The sequence below is a fragment of the Sander lucioperca genome, chromosome 23 (assembly GCF_008315115.2).
Source record: "Sander lucioperca isolate FBNREF2018 chromosome 23, SLUC_FBN_1.2, whole genome shotgun sequence".
In the NCBI taxonomy this organism is placed as follows: domain Eukaryota; kingdom Metazoa; phylum Chordata; class Actinopteri; order Perciformes; family Percidae; genus Sander; species Sander lucioperca.
The window spans coordinates 5,791,139-5,809,477 of record NC_050195.1 but is presented as its reverse complement, the minus strand read 5'-3'; the positions used below and the strand labels follow the sequence as shown (position 1 = coordinate 5,809,477).

Here is an 18,339-nt window from a genome sequence, read left to right as displayed (position 1 = left end):
CAAATGTCAGGAAAAAGAAGTTGAAGGGAAGACATTAATGGACAGGACCGTGGCGCTCTGCCGGCATCTGCTGACACAACGCTATACAGCATGTATTAAAATGCAAGTCACAGCCACAGAACAACCAGGTTTGTGCTTTTCCACCACTGGGATGGGGTGAGGCGGACCGTTGTGTGTTTGAATGTAGATTTTAAAAACACCCCCCTTTGAAGGCAGGTTTCAACATCATGCAGGCGTGTTTCTTTAAATTTACTTTAGATGCAAAATAAAATCTCAATACCTGCTTTTCAATGTCCACAATGTCCGTGGTGAGATCATGGTAGATTTTCTTCCAGGTCAGGCAGGGACTTGAGCCGTGGATCCAGTGCTGTGGCTCTGGGCAGATAATCCTGAACACTAGGGTCATTGTCTCTGCCTTTAAAGGAACACGCCGACTTATTGGGACTTTAGCTTATTCCCCGTAACCCCCAGAGTTAGACAAGTCCATACATACCCTTCTCATCTCCGTGCGTGCTGTAACGGCTCCAGAGACATAAGCCCATCACAGAACCTGCAGGTGAATGGTTCCAGTAATCCTACTGCTCCCAATAAGTGACAAAATAACGCCAACATGTTCCTATTTACATGTTGTGATTTGTAGAGTCACAGCGTCACGTAATCAGAATCAGAAAGGGCTTTATTGCCAAGTACGTTGCACATACGAGGAATTTGTTCTGGTGTTGTTGGAGCATGTCACACATACAGATATAAGAAGGATAAAAAGATATAAACAATATAAGTATAAACATATACACACAGTACTTATTAATAACGATAAAATAAATTTAAATAAATAGTAAAATAACATAACACACAGCCATCTTCTAACCGTAAACTAACCGGGAACTATATTCTCAGACAGGTTTGCTGCAAAGCAAATCATTCCACCGAAGTACTATATTCTTCCGCCTGAGAATATAGTTCCCAGTTTGTATACGGTTAGAAGATGGCTGTGTGTCATGTTACGTTGTTTTTTGTACACGCTGTGACTCTACAAATCACAACATGTAAATAGGAACATGTTGGCGTTATTTTGTCACTTATTGGGAGCAGTAGGATTACTGGAACCATTCACCTGCATGTTCTGTGATGGGCTGCTGCCTCTGGGGCCGTCAGACAGCCTTACGGAGATGAGAAGGGTATGTATGGACTTGTCTAACTTCTTTGATGGTGGGACTGTCCTCTGCACTTGTTGTCGTGGATTTCAGCATCATCTTCTGCAGTGGGATGATCATTGAAGCTGAGAGGGATGTTTCTGTGCTCATGAGGTTGGCTCCGTTCTTCAGAGGTTTGAGAATACATGAGGCCCTCTGCCAGTTAACACGGCAATGTCCTGGACTTTATTCTCCATATCCTTGTCCAGCAGGGCAGAATAGATGGCAGCATGTTTAGGGCCCTATGAAATCTGTTTTATTTTTGTTCAAATTCCGTGTTTTCGGATTTATTTTTAGCCTTTTCGGATTTTTCTGATTTGCTTGATTTCTTTTCACTTCTCAGCAGTATTGACCTTTAAAAACTCAGTGACACAAACTCACAATTCAGCTTTTTTTATTTAAACTGTTAATATATTTAGCAAAGAACATTCAAAATGACCTAAATAAAAGCTCTGGATGCTCCCCTATAACGACGTTGAGGACACGGCGATCTCGGTTTAGTCGACAACAACCAAGATTTTCTTTCTTTCTCTGCTTTCTTGCAGCCCTTCCTGCGTGTGCTGGTCAAAGACCGGCGGCGGGCGGGTCTGCCTCTCTGCGTGCAGCGTTTTAACAAGAAACGGACGTATCCTCTTCATGTTCTCTAGCGGTACGTCAGCTCCAGCACACGCTGCAGCAACATCTCCCCCAAACTCTCGCCTTGCATCTGTTGATGTAGTCGTTGCCTCCATGGTAACCTGGAGGGATTTTCCCGCTGGAGATTTAGCTTTGTTCTTGAGATGAACTTTTGATTTCAAATGGTTGTCGGGAGGCGCCACTCGCTTCGACATTTTTTCCCTCGCGACAAACTCAACGTGAACGTGATGACGTATGGTTACTAGGCGACAGGCTGTGCCATTAGGCCACGGTTTAGGTAGAGACCTGTCTCCGCTTGTTGTTTTAAACTGAAAAATGAGAAGGAAGTAAAAAGAAATTGTGTATTTAATGTCAACAAATTATATGCAAATTCCGCGATTCCGTCCGTGTTTCCGCATCGTGGAAATCATAGGGCCCTACATGTTGCTCCACATAACGTAACATGTCATGTGGAGTTCTAACAAGTTGTTACGTCGTGTATTAGTTTGTGAACAGGCAGTTCCAGCATTTCCCGCTTGGTTTCCAGGACATGGGCAGCTGTTGTGCTTCGGTGAGAGAAGCTAACCACCTTCCTAACCTTCCCCAGGAGTCGGGACACTTGGTTTAGTGAGATTGCACTCTTGGCTGCAAGGTTAACTGTGTGTGCCAAGCACCCGATCTGTGGCCCAAGTCCCGCTGCTAAATCAACAGCATTCACTATATTTTTAGCATTATCTGTAGTAACAGGAATTGTGCTGTGGGCCCTCTCCAGTTTCCATTCCGCCACCGCGTCTGTCAGCATTTCAGTGAGATGCTGACTGGTATGACTTTCATAAGTGGGCCGTGTTTGCAAAACGCAGCTTCTCATTTCCCAATCTGAAGTAATGTAGTGAGCGGTCACCGTGAGGCCCTGGAGGTCCATCCATCTGTAGTGAGCTACGTGGGCTGTGTCGGACAATTCTTTGTCAATATCTCCTCGTGTCTCGTCCTACAGTTTTGGAATTACAGCGGTGCTGAAGGAATATTATACCGTGGCTCGAGTACTTTCATCAGCTGACAAAATCCTTCATCCTCAATCACGCTGTACGGCTGCATATCTTTTGCTATAAACCTCCCCAGTGCTTTAGTTATGTCCTACTTATCACTGAGAGGCTGCTTAAATGCTGCGGAGAGTAGAAGTTGTTTCCTAACAGTCTCTCTCTCTCTCTCTCTCTCTCTCTCATTGGCGTGATGTCTTCTCAGATGAACTGACATATTACAAGTGTTTCCATCAGCATATTGAATGCATGTTGCACAATACATGCACACAGTGGCAGTTCTATCTGTTGTTTGATCTCCGCTGTCATCACAGGTAACATGAGATCCTAAATGTTCCCACACACCAGACTATATACGACGCTGGAGCATCCTCCAGCTCAGGGCAGCCTTCATTTTCTCTCCACCTGACATCTCTACACGTGAGGTGACCTGCAGCACTCCATCCATACTGCCCTTTTACTGTCTATGTCCAGTTTGTCCACACCTCCCTCGTCTTTCGCGCGGAAAGGAAGAACACTGTCTGAGGTCACGTTCGGACACGAGGCTACATTGCGCGTGCGTCGGACCGTGCGGCACGCACACGCTCCGAACCGAGACAAGCCAACCGAGCGGTTTGGATGTTTTTTCATGAACCGTACCACCCCTAATTAATATTATAAAAAATGAGTTACCCTATCCTTATGATCTCTCTCTCTCTCTCTGTCTCTCTCTCCCTCGCTGTCTCTCTCTCTGTCTGTCTCTCTCTGTCTCTCTCTGTCTCTCTCTCTCTCCCTCTCTGTCTCTCTCTCTCTCTCTCTCCCTCTCTGTCTCTCTCTCTCTCTCCCTCTCTGTCTCTCTCTGTCTCTCTCTCCCTCTCTGTCTCTCTCTCTCTCTCTCTCTCTCTCTCTCTCTCTCTCTCTCTCTCTCTCTCTCTCTCTCTCTCTCTGTCTCTCTCTGTCTCTCTCTCCCTCTCTGTCTCTCTCTCTCTCTCTCTCTCTCTCTCTCTCTCTCTCTCTCCCTCTCTCTCCCTCTCTGTCTCTCTCTGTCTCTCTCTCCCTCTCTGTCTCTCTCTCTCTCTCTCTCCCTCTCTGTCTCTCTCTCTCTCTCACACACACACGCACACACCTCTCTCACATACACATTTTCTCTCTCTCTCTCTCTCTGATCTTATTATTTTAGTTTTGATGATATATAATGTTATTAATTCTTCTACATCTCCCCTCTCAGGTAGTGCAGGACTTGGAGGTCCTTCATAAAGATCATCAGACTAAATGTTTGTGATCTGGAGAAGCTCCTGATGTCTTCAGGATGAGGACTGTCTGACGCCATGAAGGCCTTCATCTATCTTCAGCCTGTGAGTATTCCTAGACTCACACAGCCCCTTAAGGTCCTGACCCCCCAACCAGACGGCCGACCGTCGGCAGGAAAGGCCGTCTGACTGATCGGTCTCCTCGAGTTGGTCCAAAAAGTTCCTCAGAACACACCGAAGAGACTCAAGTCACCGACCTCGCCAGACGGTCAGACGGCCGGTTATCATCTTAGACCAGGGGGGTCAAACTCATTCTCACCGAGGGCCAGACATGGAGACATTATTGATCTGATTTTGTTACTGCATATCACTTTTTTTAACATTTTGGTAGCTTTTTCCCTAATTTTTGTTGTTTTTGTTCTGACTTTTTTGTGTTTTTCTCAGACATTTGTCACCTTTTTTGTAAATTTGTTGCTTTTTGTTGACATGAAGCCCTCCAAAAGTCATCAAAAGAGTTCCTTAGCCATCGTAGAATTTAGCAAATAAAGAAAAACAATGATTACATTTTAGTTTCACAGCCTGAATATGAAATCTCTCTCTCAGCTGACGGGAGAATTTCGGAGTCTCAGTCGGCAAATCTGCCAAATTCTGCTTTGAATGTCAGATAATTACAGTTTAAAAACCACTTTCCTGTGTTTTTGGTTTGGCGCACAACTAGGCGGGTCAAAATCTATTGTGAACCCAAATTGATATACGGGCCGGATCTAAATCTGCAAGGGGCCGGATTTGGTTTAAGTTTGTAAGTTTATTTGATTAGGACAATGCACATTAATCAACATTTCTGTAAATGCGCCAGTGTTAGCCAGTCGGCTAATTTTCAACTGTGCTGTCACCGTGCTGCCCGCTGGGCTTAGTGTGTCTCGTGTCTCTTTAGATCTAGAGATGCAGGTCTTGTAATTGTAAAAATCTGTTAGAAAACATCAGCTGTCAGCTGCTCAGAGTCTTTGTCATTCATGTTCTTGATTTGTGGAATATTATAATTTGCAGGTGAGAACAGACAGCAGAGCAGACCAGGCCGTACCTACACCCCTTGTGTTGGGAGGAGAGGAGAGCTGCTCACAGCCAATCACTGCTCTCAGAGGGCCGGACAGAGAGGTCACAGCCAATCACTGCTCTCAGAGGGCCGGACAGAGAGGTCACAGCCAATCACTGCTCTCAGAGGGCCGGACAGAGAGGTCACAGCCAATCACTGCTCTCAGAGGGCCGGCCCTGGAGCAGGACAGAGAGGTCCAAGCTCTGGTTTCTGGAAACGCTCATGTGATAAGGGAATTGGCCTTGTTATTGTTATTCCAGTTTTTCTCTTTAAATGAGTAAATGAAATATTGTTCAATAAAATCAGTGACATTAATGAAGTGTATGCATCATCTATTATTATTAAAAATATAGGGTATTTCATAGATTAATTGAACTAACAGAAGAGAAAGGTGTGTAGTTTCTATGTAACAGCTGAGTGCTGCCCCCTGCTGGACCAACTGTTAAACTACACACAGACCTTTCTCTTCTTTTAAGATGTAGTTTTCTCTGATTGGATTCACTATAAATGTCACGTTATTTCTGATTAGAATATACTTCACATGTGTGGTGTATTTCAGTTGCAGCACTGTGTTGCCGCTGTATGGAGAAGGAACTTCGTAGACACTGCTCTTGGTATAAAAAGGTTTATTACATCAGAGTTTTCAGCATCAATTTACAGACCCATGGATATCTGGAGAGACGACCGACCCAATCTTCAAAATTTGTCGCTCTGCCTTTTCTTTGTGTGAACAACATATATATCTCAATGCATTGTATCAACATAGGACGTAATTTTGTAAGTATATCATTGGACGGATAACTGACCAATCAATGCCTGTTATCTGGCACAATTCCAAAAAAGGTCTCTTCTGTCTTGGGGGGACCTCTACTCATGTTAACAATTTCCAGATGTTCTCAGTAAATGTAGAGTAAAGTTCATGCATCCTCCTTATACCAAAAACTTAGATCACAATGGTAAATAGTCAGATACCACACATGCAACGTGTCAACTACAATAGATTTAGTCTAATTTTTAAGATTTTTTCCACATTTTCTACATATGTGTTGCTTTTTCTGCTGTTTTTGACACATAATGCAGCTTATTAAGCTTTTAAATTGTCTTTATCTTCTTCTATTCACTGTAAATGTCATGTTTCTATTTCATATTGTGTACATCACATGCATCATCTGGTAGATTTAGTCTCATTTTTTGAGTGTTTTCTGAAGTTCTCGGCTGCTTTTAGGAACCAAAAGGCTGCTAGCTTCTTTTCTTCTTTACTACTAAAACTCCCTAAATAATAATTCTAAATGTTTTGAGGGGGACAAATCTCCCTCTTCTAAACTTTGGAGGGACATATCCCCTGCTCCCCCTGAAATCTTCCTGCCTATGAACTAAATATTCACATCAAACCCAACTTGGAGTAATTCCAACGTCAGTTTTTATTGAACGACAGAGTGAAGAAGGACCCAGACGAGAGTCCAGCCTCTGACAGATGTTAGGAGGTGTTTAAGGCACTTCAACTATCCACAGAATCTCACATTCAGACATTCATCATGATGTTAGTCAGCGCTGGGACAAGTATTCAGATTACTGCAGTAGAAGTACTAATACCACACTGTAAAAATACTCTAATACGAGTTAAAGTGTGTAAGTATCATCAGGAAAATGTAGTTAAAGTATTAAAACATTGTAGAAAGGGTGAAGGATCCAACCAGTTGTGTGTTTAATGGTACACACACACACACACACACACACACACACACACACACACACACACACACAGAGCTCTCTTAAAGGAGCTGCAGGACCATTTTACAACAAATGCCTTATCGCGCTGATGTGACCGAGCCCGACCCGAACCCGACCATCATTTCTAAATATCTGTCCGAACCCGGCCCATCGGGCTCGGTTCAGGTATCCATGCCTTAACACATACACACACACACACACACACACACACACACACACACCTTTCTTTCAGTCGCACCTGAGGACAACCAGTTGTGTGTGTAATGGTCTAATCATCTCAGCTGGACTTGTAGGCAGTTATATTGTTGGCTAGTTTCATATTTTCATTTCTTTAAGTCCATGTACTTAGTTACATCCCAGCTGTGAGATGTTGGTTCCCAGTCAGACACACGCCACCGAGATGTAACCAGGAGCTGCTCCAGGATCAGTCGTCATCACATCTGCCCTCCGGCGAAACATCTGGAGACTTTAAACTCACCGCGGCGCTCTGGTGATCCGACGTGTGCTGTGTTTGTGAAGGCCGAGTCTGGAAGAAGAGAGACGAGAAGTCAGCTCCGTCAGCCTACAAACTTTCAAAGTAGGAAATCTGAAGTTGTCTGGAACAAGTTAGTTCTACTAACAAATATTTAGTGCTTGTTACTAACGTAGCCCCACAGTTTCCCTTGGATTAGGGTGGAGCCTAAATTAAAGTTGCAGCTGTCACCGTGGTCCTGCCCGGCACCCTGCTACACCATGAACTAGCCTTTTTTTTAAACATAAAAACATCCACAAAATCACCATCACCAAACCCACCAGACTCCATGTAAATAATCAGTACTTTTATTATCGTAAAACACACTTCATTCAAAGTGGACAGAAACTAAATAAAACTACCAAAAGCCGTCTTGGTTCATCTTTCCACTGTTCCAACAATCACACACACACACACACACACACACGCACACACGCACACTCACACACACAAACACACACACACACACACACACACACACACACACATAGAGACACACACACACGCACAATATAAGATAAATGAAATCACCATCACCAAACCCACCAGACTCCATGTAAATATTAGTGGTTTTATCATCGGAAAACACACTTTATTCAATGTGGACAGAAAAACAATAAAACTTCAAAAAAGCCGTCTTGGTTCATCTTTCCACTGTTCCAACAATCACCACTCTGGTTTGGTTGAAATAAACCCTTAATTCACCCATTTACATGTGGAAATATGCTGGCTCTATACACGCTAAAAGTCCTGATTATTTACATGGAGTCTGGTGGAGATATGCTGGCTCTATACACACTAAAAGTCCTGATTATTTACATGGAGTCTGGTGGAGATATGCTGGCTCTATACATGCTAAAAGTCCTGATTATTTACATGGAGTCTGCATGGAGTGGAAAGCCCCCCTGACTGATTTATATTCCATTATATTTCTATTGCCATCTGCCTTCTGAATTTTGTGTTTTCCTTCACATAAATGAAGATGTTTATTAAGGTACAGACCCATTCTGAGCCAGGAAATGACCTGCTAGCAGCTAGATAGTTGTGTTTGTCTTTATGGCTATAGTAGTGTCTCTGTGTGTGTATGTGTTGTTGATGTGTGTCTATGCACCTGTGTCTACTGTGTATGATATACTTGTGTTATGTTTTTCTCATGCCATCAACCTGCCAGCTGTCCTGATCTGGAACAGTGGTTGTGTCCTACTTGTCTACATCTATGTCTTTCTTGTTTTATGTGTATTTGTTGTATTGTTGTAGCGTATCTGCAACGACTGCAGATGAAAATTAGCCTGTATGGCTAAATCTGGCACATTTACATGTTGGACTCTGTTCTCCTGTTGATTAATGTGTGTTGTCCCTTTAAATAAAGAAATCTGAAATCTGATTTGGAGTCATCCGACAGCTTCAGGTGAACCCCTGTGAACCCCCAGTTTATATTTCATCCTGTTCATGCTGAACACACAGTCTGGAAGAAGACGTGTCTGTGTGTGTGTGTGTGTGTGTGTGTGTGTGTGTGTGTGTGTGTGTGTGTGTGTGTGTGTGTGTGTCCCACCTGTTTGAAGAGAGCGTAGATCTTCAGTTTGGCCTCGTTCCCCGGGTCGTTCTTCAGCGTTGACAGTTTGTTCTTGGCCTGCTCAAACTGCTCCACCGTCGCTGCTGCAAAAATATGAAATTTAACGCCAACTTCACGGCCATATAATGGAAAATCAGCATGGAATTAAAGTCAGAGAAAAGAAGTATTTACCAAGTAACGTTACCTGAATATAATAAAACATTTGTCACAATTAGAGCTCTTTTGCTACGAAACTAAAAATACAAAATAAAGTAAATTAAACTGTAGCCACACAGAGTATTTATTATTTACGTTACGGCATTTATTTATAATCCCACGAACGGAGAAGAACAAATGAACGGTTCACCGCTAAAGGGTTTTTTCACTTGTCTGGTCGGGGAAGTAAAAAAAAAAAACATTCAACTTGCCCGAAGTCAATTTTTACTGGCCCCTATACAGTTAATTTTTTTTGAGGAAAAATGTCGAAAAACAATGTTTAAAAAACCATCATAAAAAGCATCAAAACTGTAAAAAAAAAAATTCTAAAGAACGTCGAAAGCATCAAGCTACAACTCAACTCTTGATTGGCCAACGGCACATTCATAATCAAATGATTATGATACGATGACGCCTGAATGGGCCAGCAGGTTGTTATATTTACTTGCCCCGGGCCGTCGGGCAACACTTATTGTTGACCCCTGAAACGTAAGACCTTTAATAAAAGAAAGTTCTGGGGCGTTCATTGTTTGAGTTAGTAGTATACAGCTGTTATACATCATATCATCATACAGAGATAGTAGTATACAGCTGTTATACATCATATCATCATACAGAGATAGTAGTATACAGCTGTTATACATCATATCATCATACAGAGATAGTAGTATACAGCTGTTATACATCATATCATCATACAGAGATAGTAGTATACAGCTGTTAAAACATAATAAAATATATGACACACTGGTATCAGATCAGTACTCGGTATCGGCCGATACGCAAGTTCAGGTATCGGCATCGGTATCGGGAAGCAAAAAATGGTATCAGACCATCTTTAATATTAAGACTTATTTAATACTTTTAAGACCCCGTGGGAACCCTGAAGACGTTAGTTGAAGAAGTAGATGGCGAGGAGCTGAAGGTGATGATGTTTGGGATGCAGGTGGAGCAGCAGATACTCACCCATCATAGGAGAGGCTGTGGTGTGGAGCTTCAGACTGGGACCAGTGGAGAACCGGACCAAGCTGCTGACACAAGACAACATTTACCGACTGCACGCTTACAGGACCGCCTTAAAGCTGTTGCATGCTTGTTGCGTTCAGCGCGCCGACCGCAGTGTGAACAACCGAGACGGATTTGATGCGACTTTTACGTCAATCTACATCGACATTTGTCCCACTTATGTTCCTGAATTGAGTGTCCTGCCGTAGGAGTCTTGAGGAGAGGCGCTGACAGAGATAATCAAAAGTTGCCCTCGACATTCGAAGGTTTTGTCTGCGTCTCTGTGAAGCTATTCCCAACGCAGTCCCACCACTCCTGGCTTCGGCTCTGCCTCCACACAGACCTCTGGAGGGAATTTGCAGCCATAACCCCGCAAAAGGCCAATTTGTCTCTTCATTGTTCTCCTCAGCACCTGCTCATTAATGTTACGGCTGCCATTGCACAAACATTTTGAAATAAAAGACAAAATGCTGACTCCCTCCATAACCTCCCTAACTTTTGTAACAGCGTGCTGCGTCTGATGTCATTGTTATTGTTCTTTTGATCATGCGGGTCAGTTCAAAACCACAAAGTTCACACTGGAATCTGATATAGGCCACATTTTAAAAGGTCATGAGATCAGCCAAATAAAAAATCAGATCTGAGCAAAAAAATCCAAATTAAGCATTAAGACTTGCAGTGTGAACGTAGCATTGTTACAAAACCTTGGTGGCACACGGCTCAGCGATCACACCCTCCACGCACCATCGTCCAGGCCGTGTTAGCGTCATAGCGCCGACCGCACCGCACCGACGGCGCTGAACGCAACAAGCATGAATCAGCTTTATGTGGCTTCTGGTCCATGTTTGCTTTACTGTTAGTTTTATAATGTTTTACTATGTGTGACATTTCGAAAAGCCTAACCAGGGACTTTGATTTGATTTACTGGGATTAGCATGAGCCACAGCTATTCTTCCTGGAGTCCACCCAAAACTTGTGCATCTACACATTACTGTGTATAATTACATTAAAAACAACCACCAAACAACACAACATTCAGTACTTCACAGAAACAACAACAAGGACTGCAAATTAGACTATACTGCTAGAAGTCCCAGATACATTACAGCTGTTGCACTTTCAACATTTTCGCTTTATCTGAAGTTTTTGTCGCTTTTTCTGAAGTTTTTGTCACTATGATGGCTGAGGAACATTTTTGCTGACTTTTTTGGGGCTTTATGTTGACCAAACTGTAAGTGAGAAGACTAATTAGATCCGGAAATGTCCCAGGTTTTCACTGTGACTGACAGACCCGAAATTGGAATGAAATAGTCGTGCACCCTACACGCACAGGCTCAAGACAGCCAGAGCAAGCCTCAGAGCTCAGAGATGTTGTAGAATGAATGCCCATTTTACAATACTAAAATTACTGTTTATTTACATGGAGTCTGGTGGGTTTAGCGAATGCAATTTCGCAGACTTTTTATGTTTTAAAAAAGGATCTTACTCTTTAACAGAAAGGTCGACCTCCTAAGAAATCCTTTCCATAATGTTGTCAGACACTTATAATATTAATCTGAGTCTGTCAGCGGCAAAACGAGCACTTTATGAACGTAAATACAAGCTGGACAATTGTCCTATTAACTCACATTGTAGCTTGTTTCACCGCTGCCGACTGCAGCGATCTCGTTTAATACTGGACCAATGTCAAAGAAAACTGTATCTGATACTCAATGAGCTGTTGCAGAAACAAGCCCAGCGTGAAGCAATAAAGCAAAAGCTGTCAGATACATGTAGTGCAGTAACCATGACAACATTTCCCTCTGAGGTGTAGTGGAGTACAAATATGAAGTAGCAGCAGGGCTGATTCTAGGATCAGACCTTCAGGGGGGCTCAGCCCCTAATGAGAATGGGACATGGATATAGTGGATGTAAAAGTGTTAATCTGCAACATGAAATTACCAACTTCTTCACAACTGCACTCCTGCTCTCCCTCTGACAGATAGAGACTCAGCCAAAGGGCCAAAATTATAATGTATTCTCATGTAAACTATTTATGTCAGCACAGACATGGTTGGGGTCGGCTGGCTGTGAGTCTTTGTTTGTTTTCTGATTTCCTAGTGCCTATTTTATTTCCACCGTCAGTTTTCTCTGTTTGCTTTGCCTCTCTCTGTGTCCCCTGTGTTTTCCCCTCCTCCCGCCTGCTCCTGCCAGCTGACGCGCACCTGCTCGTCATTCCACCATCACCTCTCCCGCCGTACACACCTGCCAGCCATCTACAGTCAAGCCCAGTGTATGAACCCCGGATCCACTCACCATCTTCGCTTGATCGTTGCTTCAGTCATTCTGGTGACACGCAAATACAAGCTCTCTGAGAGAACTCTAGCACTTACCTGTCCTTGTCTGTCGCTGACTCTTTTTGTTTTTTCCCTGCAGCCATTCTCTCAACCCACTTCCAATACCTCCAGTCGGCTGGCCTCACCATTCGGTCCCCCTCCCACGGCTCCCTACTCCATCCTGCCTCTGCTCCTGTACTGCCCTGCCTTCGCTTCAGCTTCCAGCCACCCTCCGCCTCGACTCCCATCTTCCCCGGACTCCAGTGCCTCCTCTTCGGCTCCCTTGGTCCCGGTTTCCCCGCGCACCCCAAGCTCCCTCCCTATCCTATCCCCTGCTAGCTCCCTCCCTATCCTATCCCCTGCTAGCTCCCTCCCTATCCCATCCCCTGCTAGCTCCCTCACCATCCTATCCCCTGCTAGCTCCCTCACCGTCCTATCCCAGCCCCAGAGCCCTTACTCCTGTCCTCGGCGTCCGCCTCCCCACTCCTTCCACTCCCTTCTCCCTCAATAAAACTTATTTTTTCCTGCTGAGCCTGGCGTTTGGGTCCATTCTGTCTTCATCACAACAGGCTTAGCCAGTGTATCCACCATAATGGTTATTATGTTGCCAGATTCCAGACAATCCCACTTATTTGTATATATAGCAGGGGATATATATATATATATATATATATATATATATATATATATATCCATCCCCTGCTATATATACAAATATCTCCCACTTACAAATATGAATATATAATTCTATTACTGGTATGCTTCCTAGTGACATTAATGCAAAAATATGAAGAAAAAACTATTCCACCTGTGCGTGCATGGTTATAATTCTGAAGTGCAAAATAGTTCAGGCTACAGCACAAATATTTCCATCCATAGATAAGAATAATTAAGTCTTACCTCTGAATTTCTTTTCAAAGTGAACCAGATTGATGCGTTAATTTAAACGTTAAAATAGACAAAACTTTTCCTACAGAGGAGCATGCCCATGGACCCCCCTAGGGTGCAGCTCTAGGTCTAGTGACGTCCCTGGGGCAGTGGCCCCAGTTTTAAGTTTTATAAAGATAAAAACATTAGCTTTTTTGGAGGTATTTACGCTTCTGAGCTGAAAATGTCCCCGGATTTTGTCTCAGAAGTCTGGTCACCTTAGTTTTTATCTCTTTGGTATCCAGGCTGAGGTCATTCAGTCTGGCGACCAGCTGGAGTGTCATGGCGGCTAGTCCACCAAGGAGTGGCGTACGTAGCCCATCCACAACGTAAACTTCCTTTTCTTGAGGAAGGACACATGGCTCAAAATCACACACACACTCTGTGTTGTATACGTGTTGTACACACACACACACACACACTCTGTGTTGTCTACATGTTAGAAATCACGTATGTTTGAACTGGTTGGCTTTCCGTATTCAGGGCGCTGTGTGAGCACGCTCGCCGCGGCTGCGAGCCGCTCATGAACACGTTCGGCTTCCTGTGGTCCGAGCCGCTGCGCTGCCGGAACTTCCCGGTGCACGGCGCCAGAGAGATCTGCGAGGGACAGAACACCACCGACACACGCGGCGACACGCCCGACCCCAGCCCCGGCATCGAACCGCTGACCGACTCCAGCCTTGGCATCGAACCGCCGACCGACCCCAGCCTTGGCATCGAACCGCCGACCGACCCCGGCCTTGGCATCGAACCGCTGACCGACCCCAGCCCCGGCATCGAACCACTGACCGACCCCAGCCTTGGCATCAAACCGCCGACCGACCCCAGCCTTGGCATCAAACCGCCGACCGACCCCGGCCTTGGCATCGAACCCATTCCCCTCCCCCCCGCAGCTCAGGGTGAGCGCCTAAACATAGTCGAGTTTTTTATTAGTATCATTTCTATGGTTTTATCTACACACTCACCCCACGTTATAAATGACATTTGATGTATTTATTTTGTAATACTTAATCAATTAACACATTCTGTGTGTACTCTCAACTCGCCATCCTCTGTTATAATCAAAACATACTTTAGATTTAAAACATCTCTGTTACATGTTATTACATGTTAACTGTCAGAAGTAGATTAGGTAATGCTGCTCCTCTCTGGGCGTTTCCTCTTGTTTCCTGTTTAAAGTTTACTTTCACTTTCTCACCGTGTGGAGCTCCAGCTGAAGGTAATTTAACTCGTCTGTAACGTTTAAAATATACTTTAATTTAAACTCTTTAAAACATCATCTGGCACTGTTTAAATTCCCTTTTTGTTAAACATAATGAAAGTAAAATGTTTAGTCTTTTTGTGTGTGTGTGGGTGTCAGAGATGTTCACAAGTCATTTTTTGGAAGTCCAAGTCGAGTCTCAAGTCTCTGGTCATCTGATCTGTCCCTAACACCGTATTGTTAAATCTTATGAATTCATAGCATGTCCTGTAGCATCCATCCAGACAGTCCAGTATCAAAATCAGTTTTAGGATAACTTTATGGGGTCTGCTTAACACATCCCTCTACCCCTCAGACCTGGTGAAATATTAACCTAAATCTGTCACATCATATGGATACAACTATACAGATACAATGTGCCTGTTCCCAGCATTAGCACAACACTTAGCGATGGTTAGCTTGTTACCTGTGGTGATATATGCTAAATGTAACGTCTCCTTCACATTAGTGTGTGAGTGACTGACCTATCTGGGTGTGTTTTGAGATGCCTGATGAAGTTCGACGTTGTTGATCCGGCATCATTTATCTTGGTGCCACACACCTTGCATGTAGCTGTTGACTTACTGCCTCTGTTTACCAAGTTATTGAAAGCAAAACTAATGACAAAAGGCACAACTCGCCATCGTCAATGCATTTGAGTGCCCCGCACATCAGGCATAACGCATGCGTTACGTTGCACATTATGTCAAAGGGCCGGGGACATGAGGCTCGTCATACGTTTCCCCAACGTATATGTGCCAATAAAAGAAAATAGAAATACATGAATATATTTAGATTTAAAAAGCAATAATTGCATGAAAACAGGTTGTTGACGAGTCTCGAAGCTCGAGTCTGAAGTCTTTTGGGTCGAGTCCGAGTCAAGTCTGAAGTCAGCTGTTTGTGCGACTTAAATGCGACTCGAGTCTGAGACTCAGAGTCCCATCTCTGGTGTGTATGTGTGTGTGTGTGTGTGTGTGTGTGTATTTAACAATCATTTTGTTGCAGAAAATGACATTTTTACTTCCCGTGGCCAATCAGTTAAAAGCACTATTAACCTCCATAGATGTGTGGAAAGTCCCTCGTGTTGCATTCACGGGACAAAGGAAGAATAAATTGTTCCAGATGAGCCAGGTCTGCGCAGAATCGATCACCGGCGATCGCCGCCCAATGCATGCTGGTTAGATTTGTGCCTGACTTGATCCCGACTTGCTCTGACGTTATGCACACGTGGGCAACAATAACCTCACGAGATCAAGGCGGCCGCAGGTTTGAGAGCAGGCAGCGCAGTTGCTTTTCACCAACTGCAAGACCCAGGCGGACCCAGGAGCATGCTGGGAAACGCCGGCCTCTCAGCTGATCTAACAGCTGATTGGTTCAGAATCAACTCAACATGATGACGTTTTATATAAACTTTCTTTTATTTTGAATTGGAGGGATTTTAACTGCTATTTGTCTGATTTAAAGGCTTATTAATTAAAATCAGCAACAGATCGCATGTAGAGCATTTTGACAGCTACTCTGTCTTAATAAAAACAACTGGAGACTTGTGTATAAACTGATAACATTTTATTAAATCGGAATCAGACCTAACAGGATGTGAGTGTTTCTGTGACTTCCTGCTCCGCCCCCGGCTGCTGCCGCCTGCTCTCGTCCACTCTACAGGCGAGGAGCAGTTCATCTCCAACGAGCCTACTGACAACAACCACAGTTACACAGAGAGAAGAAACAAAGCTCTTATTGTGAAAATCTGCTTCCTGATAGGTGGAGCTGTGACTCATCAGAAAAAAAACAACTCATCTGAGTACTTCTTCATCAACTCTTCTTCATCACCTCTTTGGACTGTTTGAAGAAACTGTAAGTTGCTGTTTGGTACTTTAACAACACGTTAGTCTTTGGTCTCTTCAGGGTTAGTTTCTGGCTCTGTAATGTTAAATATAATGTTTCTACTTCTCTTCTTATTTCCTGAGAAATTTTGGATGACTCTTGTGTCTTGTGTTCATACTACAACATCTAAATGTTGTATTATGAACTACTACAGAGGAGGTTTTAAATACTTTGCCAGGTGTTTATACGTCTGTCTGTAACAATTTGAAATGTGGGAATGAATCGATGTTTCTGAGTTGGGGTGGTAATGGATTCCAGAGACGGGGAGCAGAGCGGCTGAATGCTCTGCTCCCCGTGGTGGTGAGACGGGCGGAGGGGACAGACAGGTGTATGGAGGAAGAGGATCTGAGGGAGCGGGAGGTAGTGGGACGCTGGAGGAGATCAGACAAATATGGCGGGGCGAGGTTGTGAATGGCCTTGAATGCAAACAGGAGGACTTTGAATTGGATACGGAACTGGACCGGGAGCCAGTGGAGCTGTTGGAGGACAGGAGTGATGTGATGGGTGGAGGGGGTTCGAGTTATGATGCGGGCAGCTGAATTCTGGACCAGTTGAAGTTTATGGAGGGATTTGTGAGGGAGGCCGAAGAGGAGAGAGTTGCAGTAATCCAGACGGGAAGTGACGAGACTGTGGACAAGAATGATGCAGTGTGGGGGGTAAGGGAGGGGCAGAGGCGATTGATGTTACGTAGGTGGAAGTAGGCAGACCGGGTAATGTTATTGATGTGGGGTTGAAAGGATAGTGTGCTGTCAAGGATGACACCCAGACTCTTGACCTGGGGGGTGGGTGAAACGGGGGAGTTATCAATAGTTAGAGAAAAACTGTCGGTTTTGGATAGAGTGGATTTGGTGCCAATGAGGAGAACCTCGGTTTTATTGCTGTTTAATTTCAGGAAGTTTTGGGTAAACCAGGTTTTTATTTCAGAGATGCAATTAGTAAGGGAGGTGGGGGGGGAGAGTGGATGAGGTTAGTTATAGGAACAGTCCACTTCTAAACAGTTCTACTAACTAATCAAAACCAAAACTGGTTTTTACATTTGCATTCTCACTGGCCAAGTGGTCATAGGAACTGGTAGGAGGGGTAAGAGAAAGTTGTCTGAATGCCAGTGTAGACCTTTAGTGATGATAACACAAACATTTCACAAGAATGTCAACAGGTGTGATGAGATGGCTGTGTCAACACAGAATACCTTTTGTTATTATAACACAGCCATCTATCCACCACAATATTTAGTTATGATACCACAGCCATTTAACCTGCTGCTGCTCTTTTTAATCAAGCAGGTAGGCCTACCTTCATGTGTGCATGTACAAATAACTGTAGTAACCCACTTTTCTATTAAATATTTTATTTATATCAAAGTAAAACACAACACAGCAAACTTTAGAGTGCAAAGATAAACTGAAGACCTGTTTACAAAAGTAGAAGGCATGCTAAACAGTGAAGTTAAAAAGATGTGGGAAAGGGAAAAGAGCCTGCCCTGAAGTAGGAGCTGAAAGAGTTACAGGAACTGTGGTCAGAGGAACTTAATAATCCCCAAATTGGTCCAGTTGGAACACGAGAAAAACAATGTTCTAGGAACTGCAAAAATCCCTCCGGTCAGAAAGAGACTCATGTGAAGTCATACTTTTACTTCAGTAACATGTCTGAATACTTGCTTTAATCTCAGAAGGAAAGCTTGTACTTCTTCTTGTCCTCCATTTATCTGACAGCGTGTTACTCTGCACATTCACAGTTTACACACAAAGTCTGAATCAGCAGTAAAACCTGATGTAATGTTCCAGAGAATCA

The 18,339-nt window shown here is 43.8% G+C and overlaps 1 long non-coding RNA gene across 1 annotated transcript; it reads right to left on the bottom strand.

Moving 5' to 3' along the window:
* Nucleotides 1-8,992: 8,992 nt before the first annotated feature.
* Nucleotides 8,993-10,234, bottom strand: LOC116064061. The gene is made up of 2 exons (XR_004108440.2): nucleotides 10,144-10,234; nucleotides 8,993-9,065 (listed from the first exon to the last, which is right to left on the bottom strand). It is a non-coding gene; the product is annotated as an uncharacterized LOC116064061 (long non-coding RNA).
* Between the last annotated feature and the right edge of the window lie 8,105 nt (nucleotides 10,235-18,339).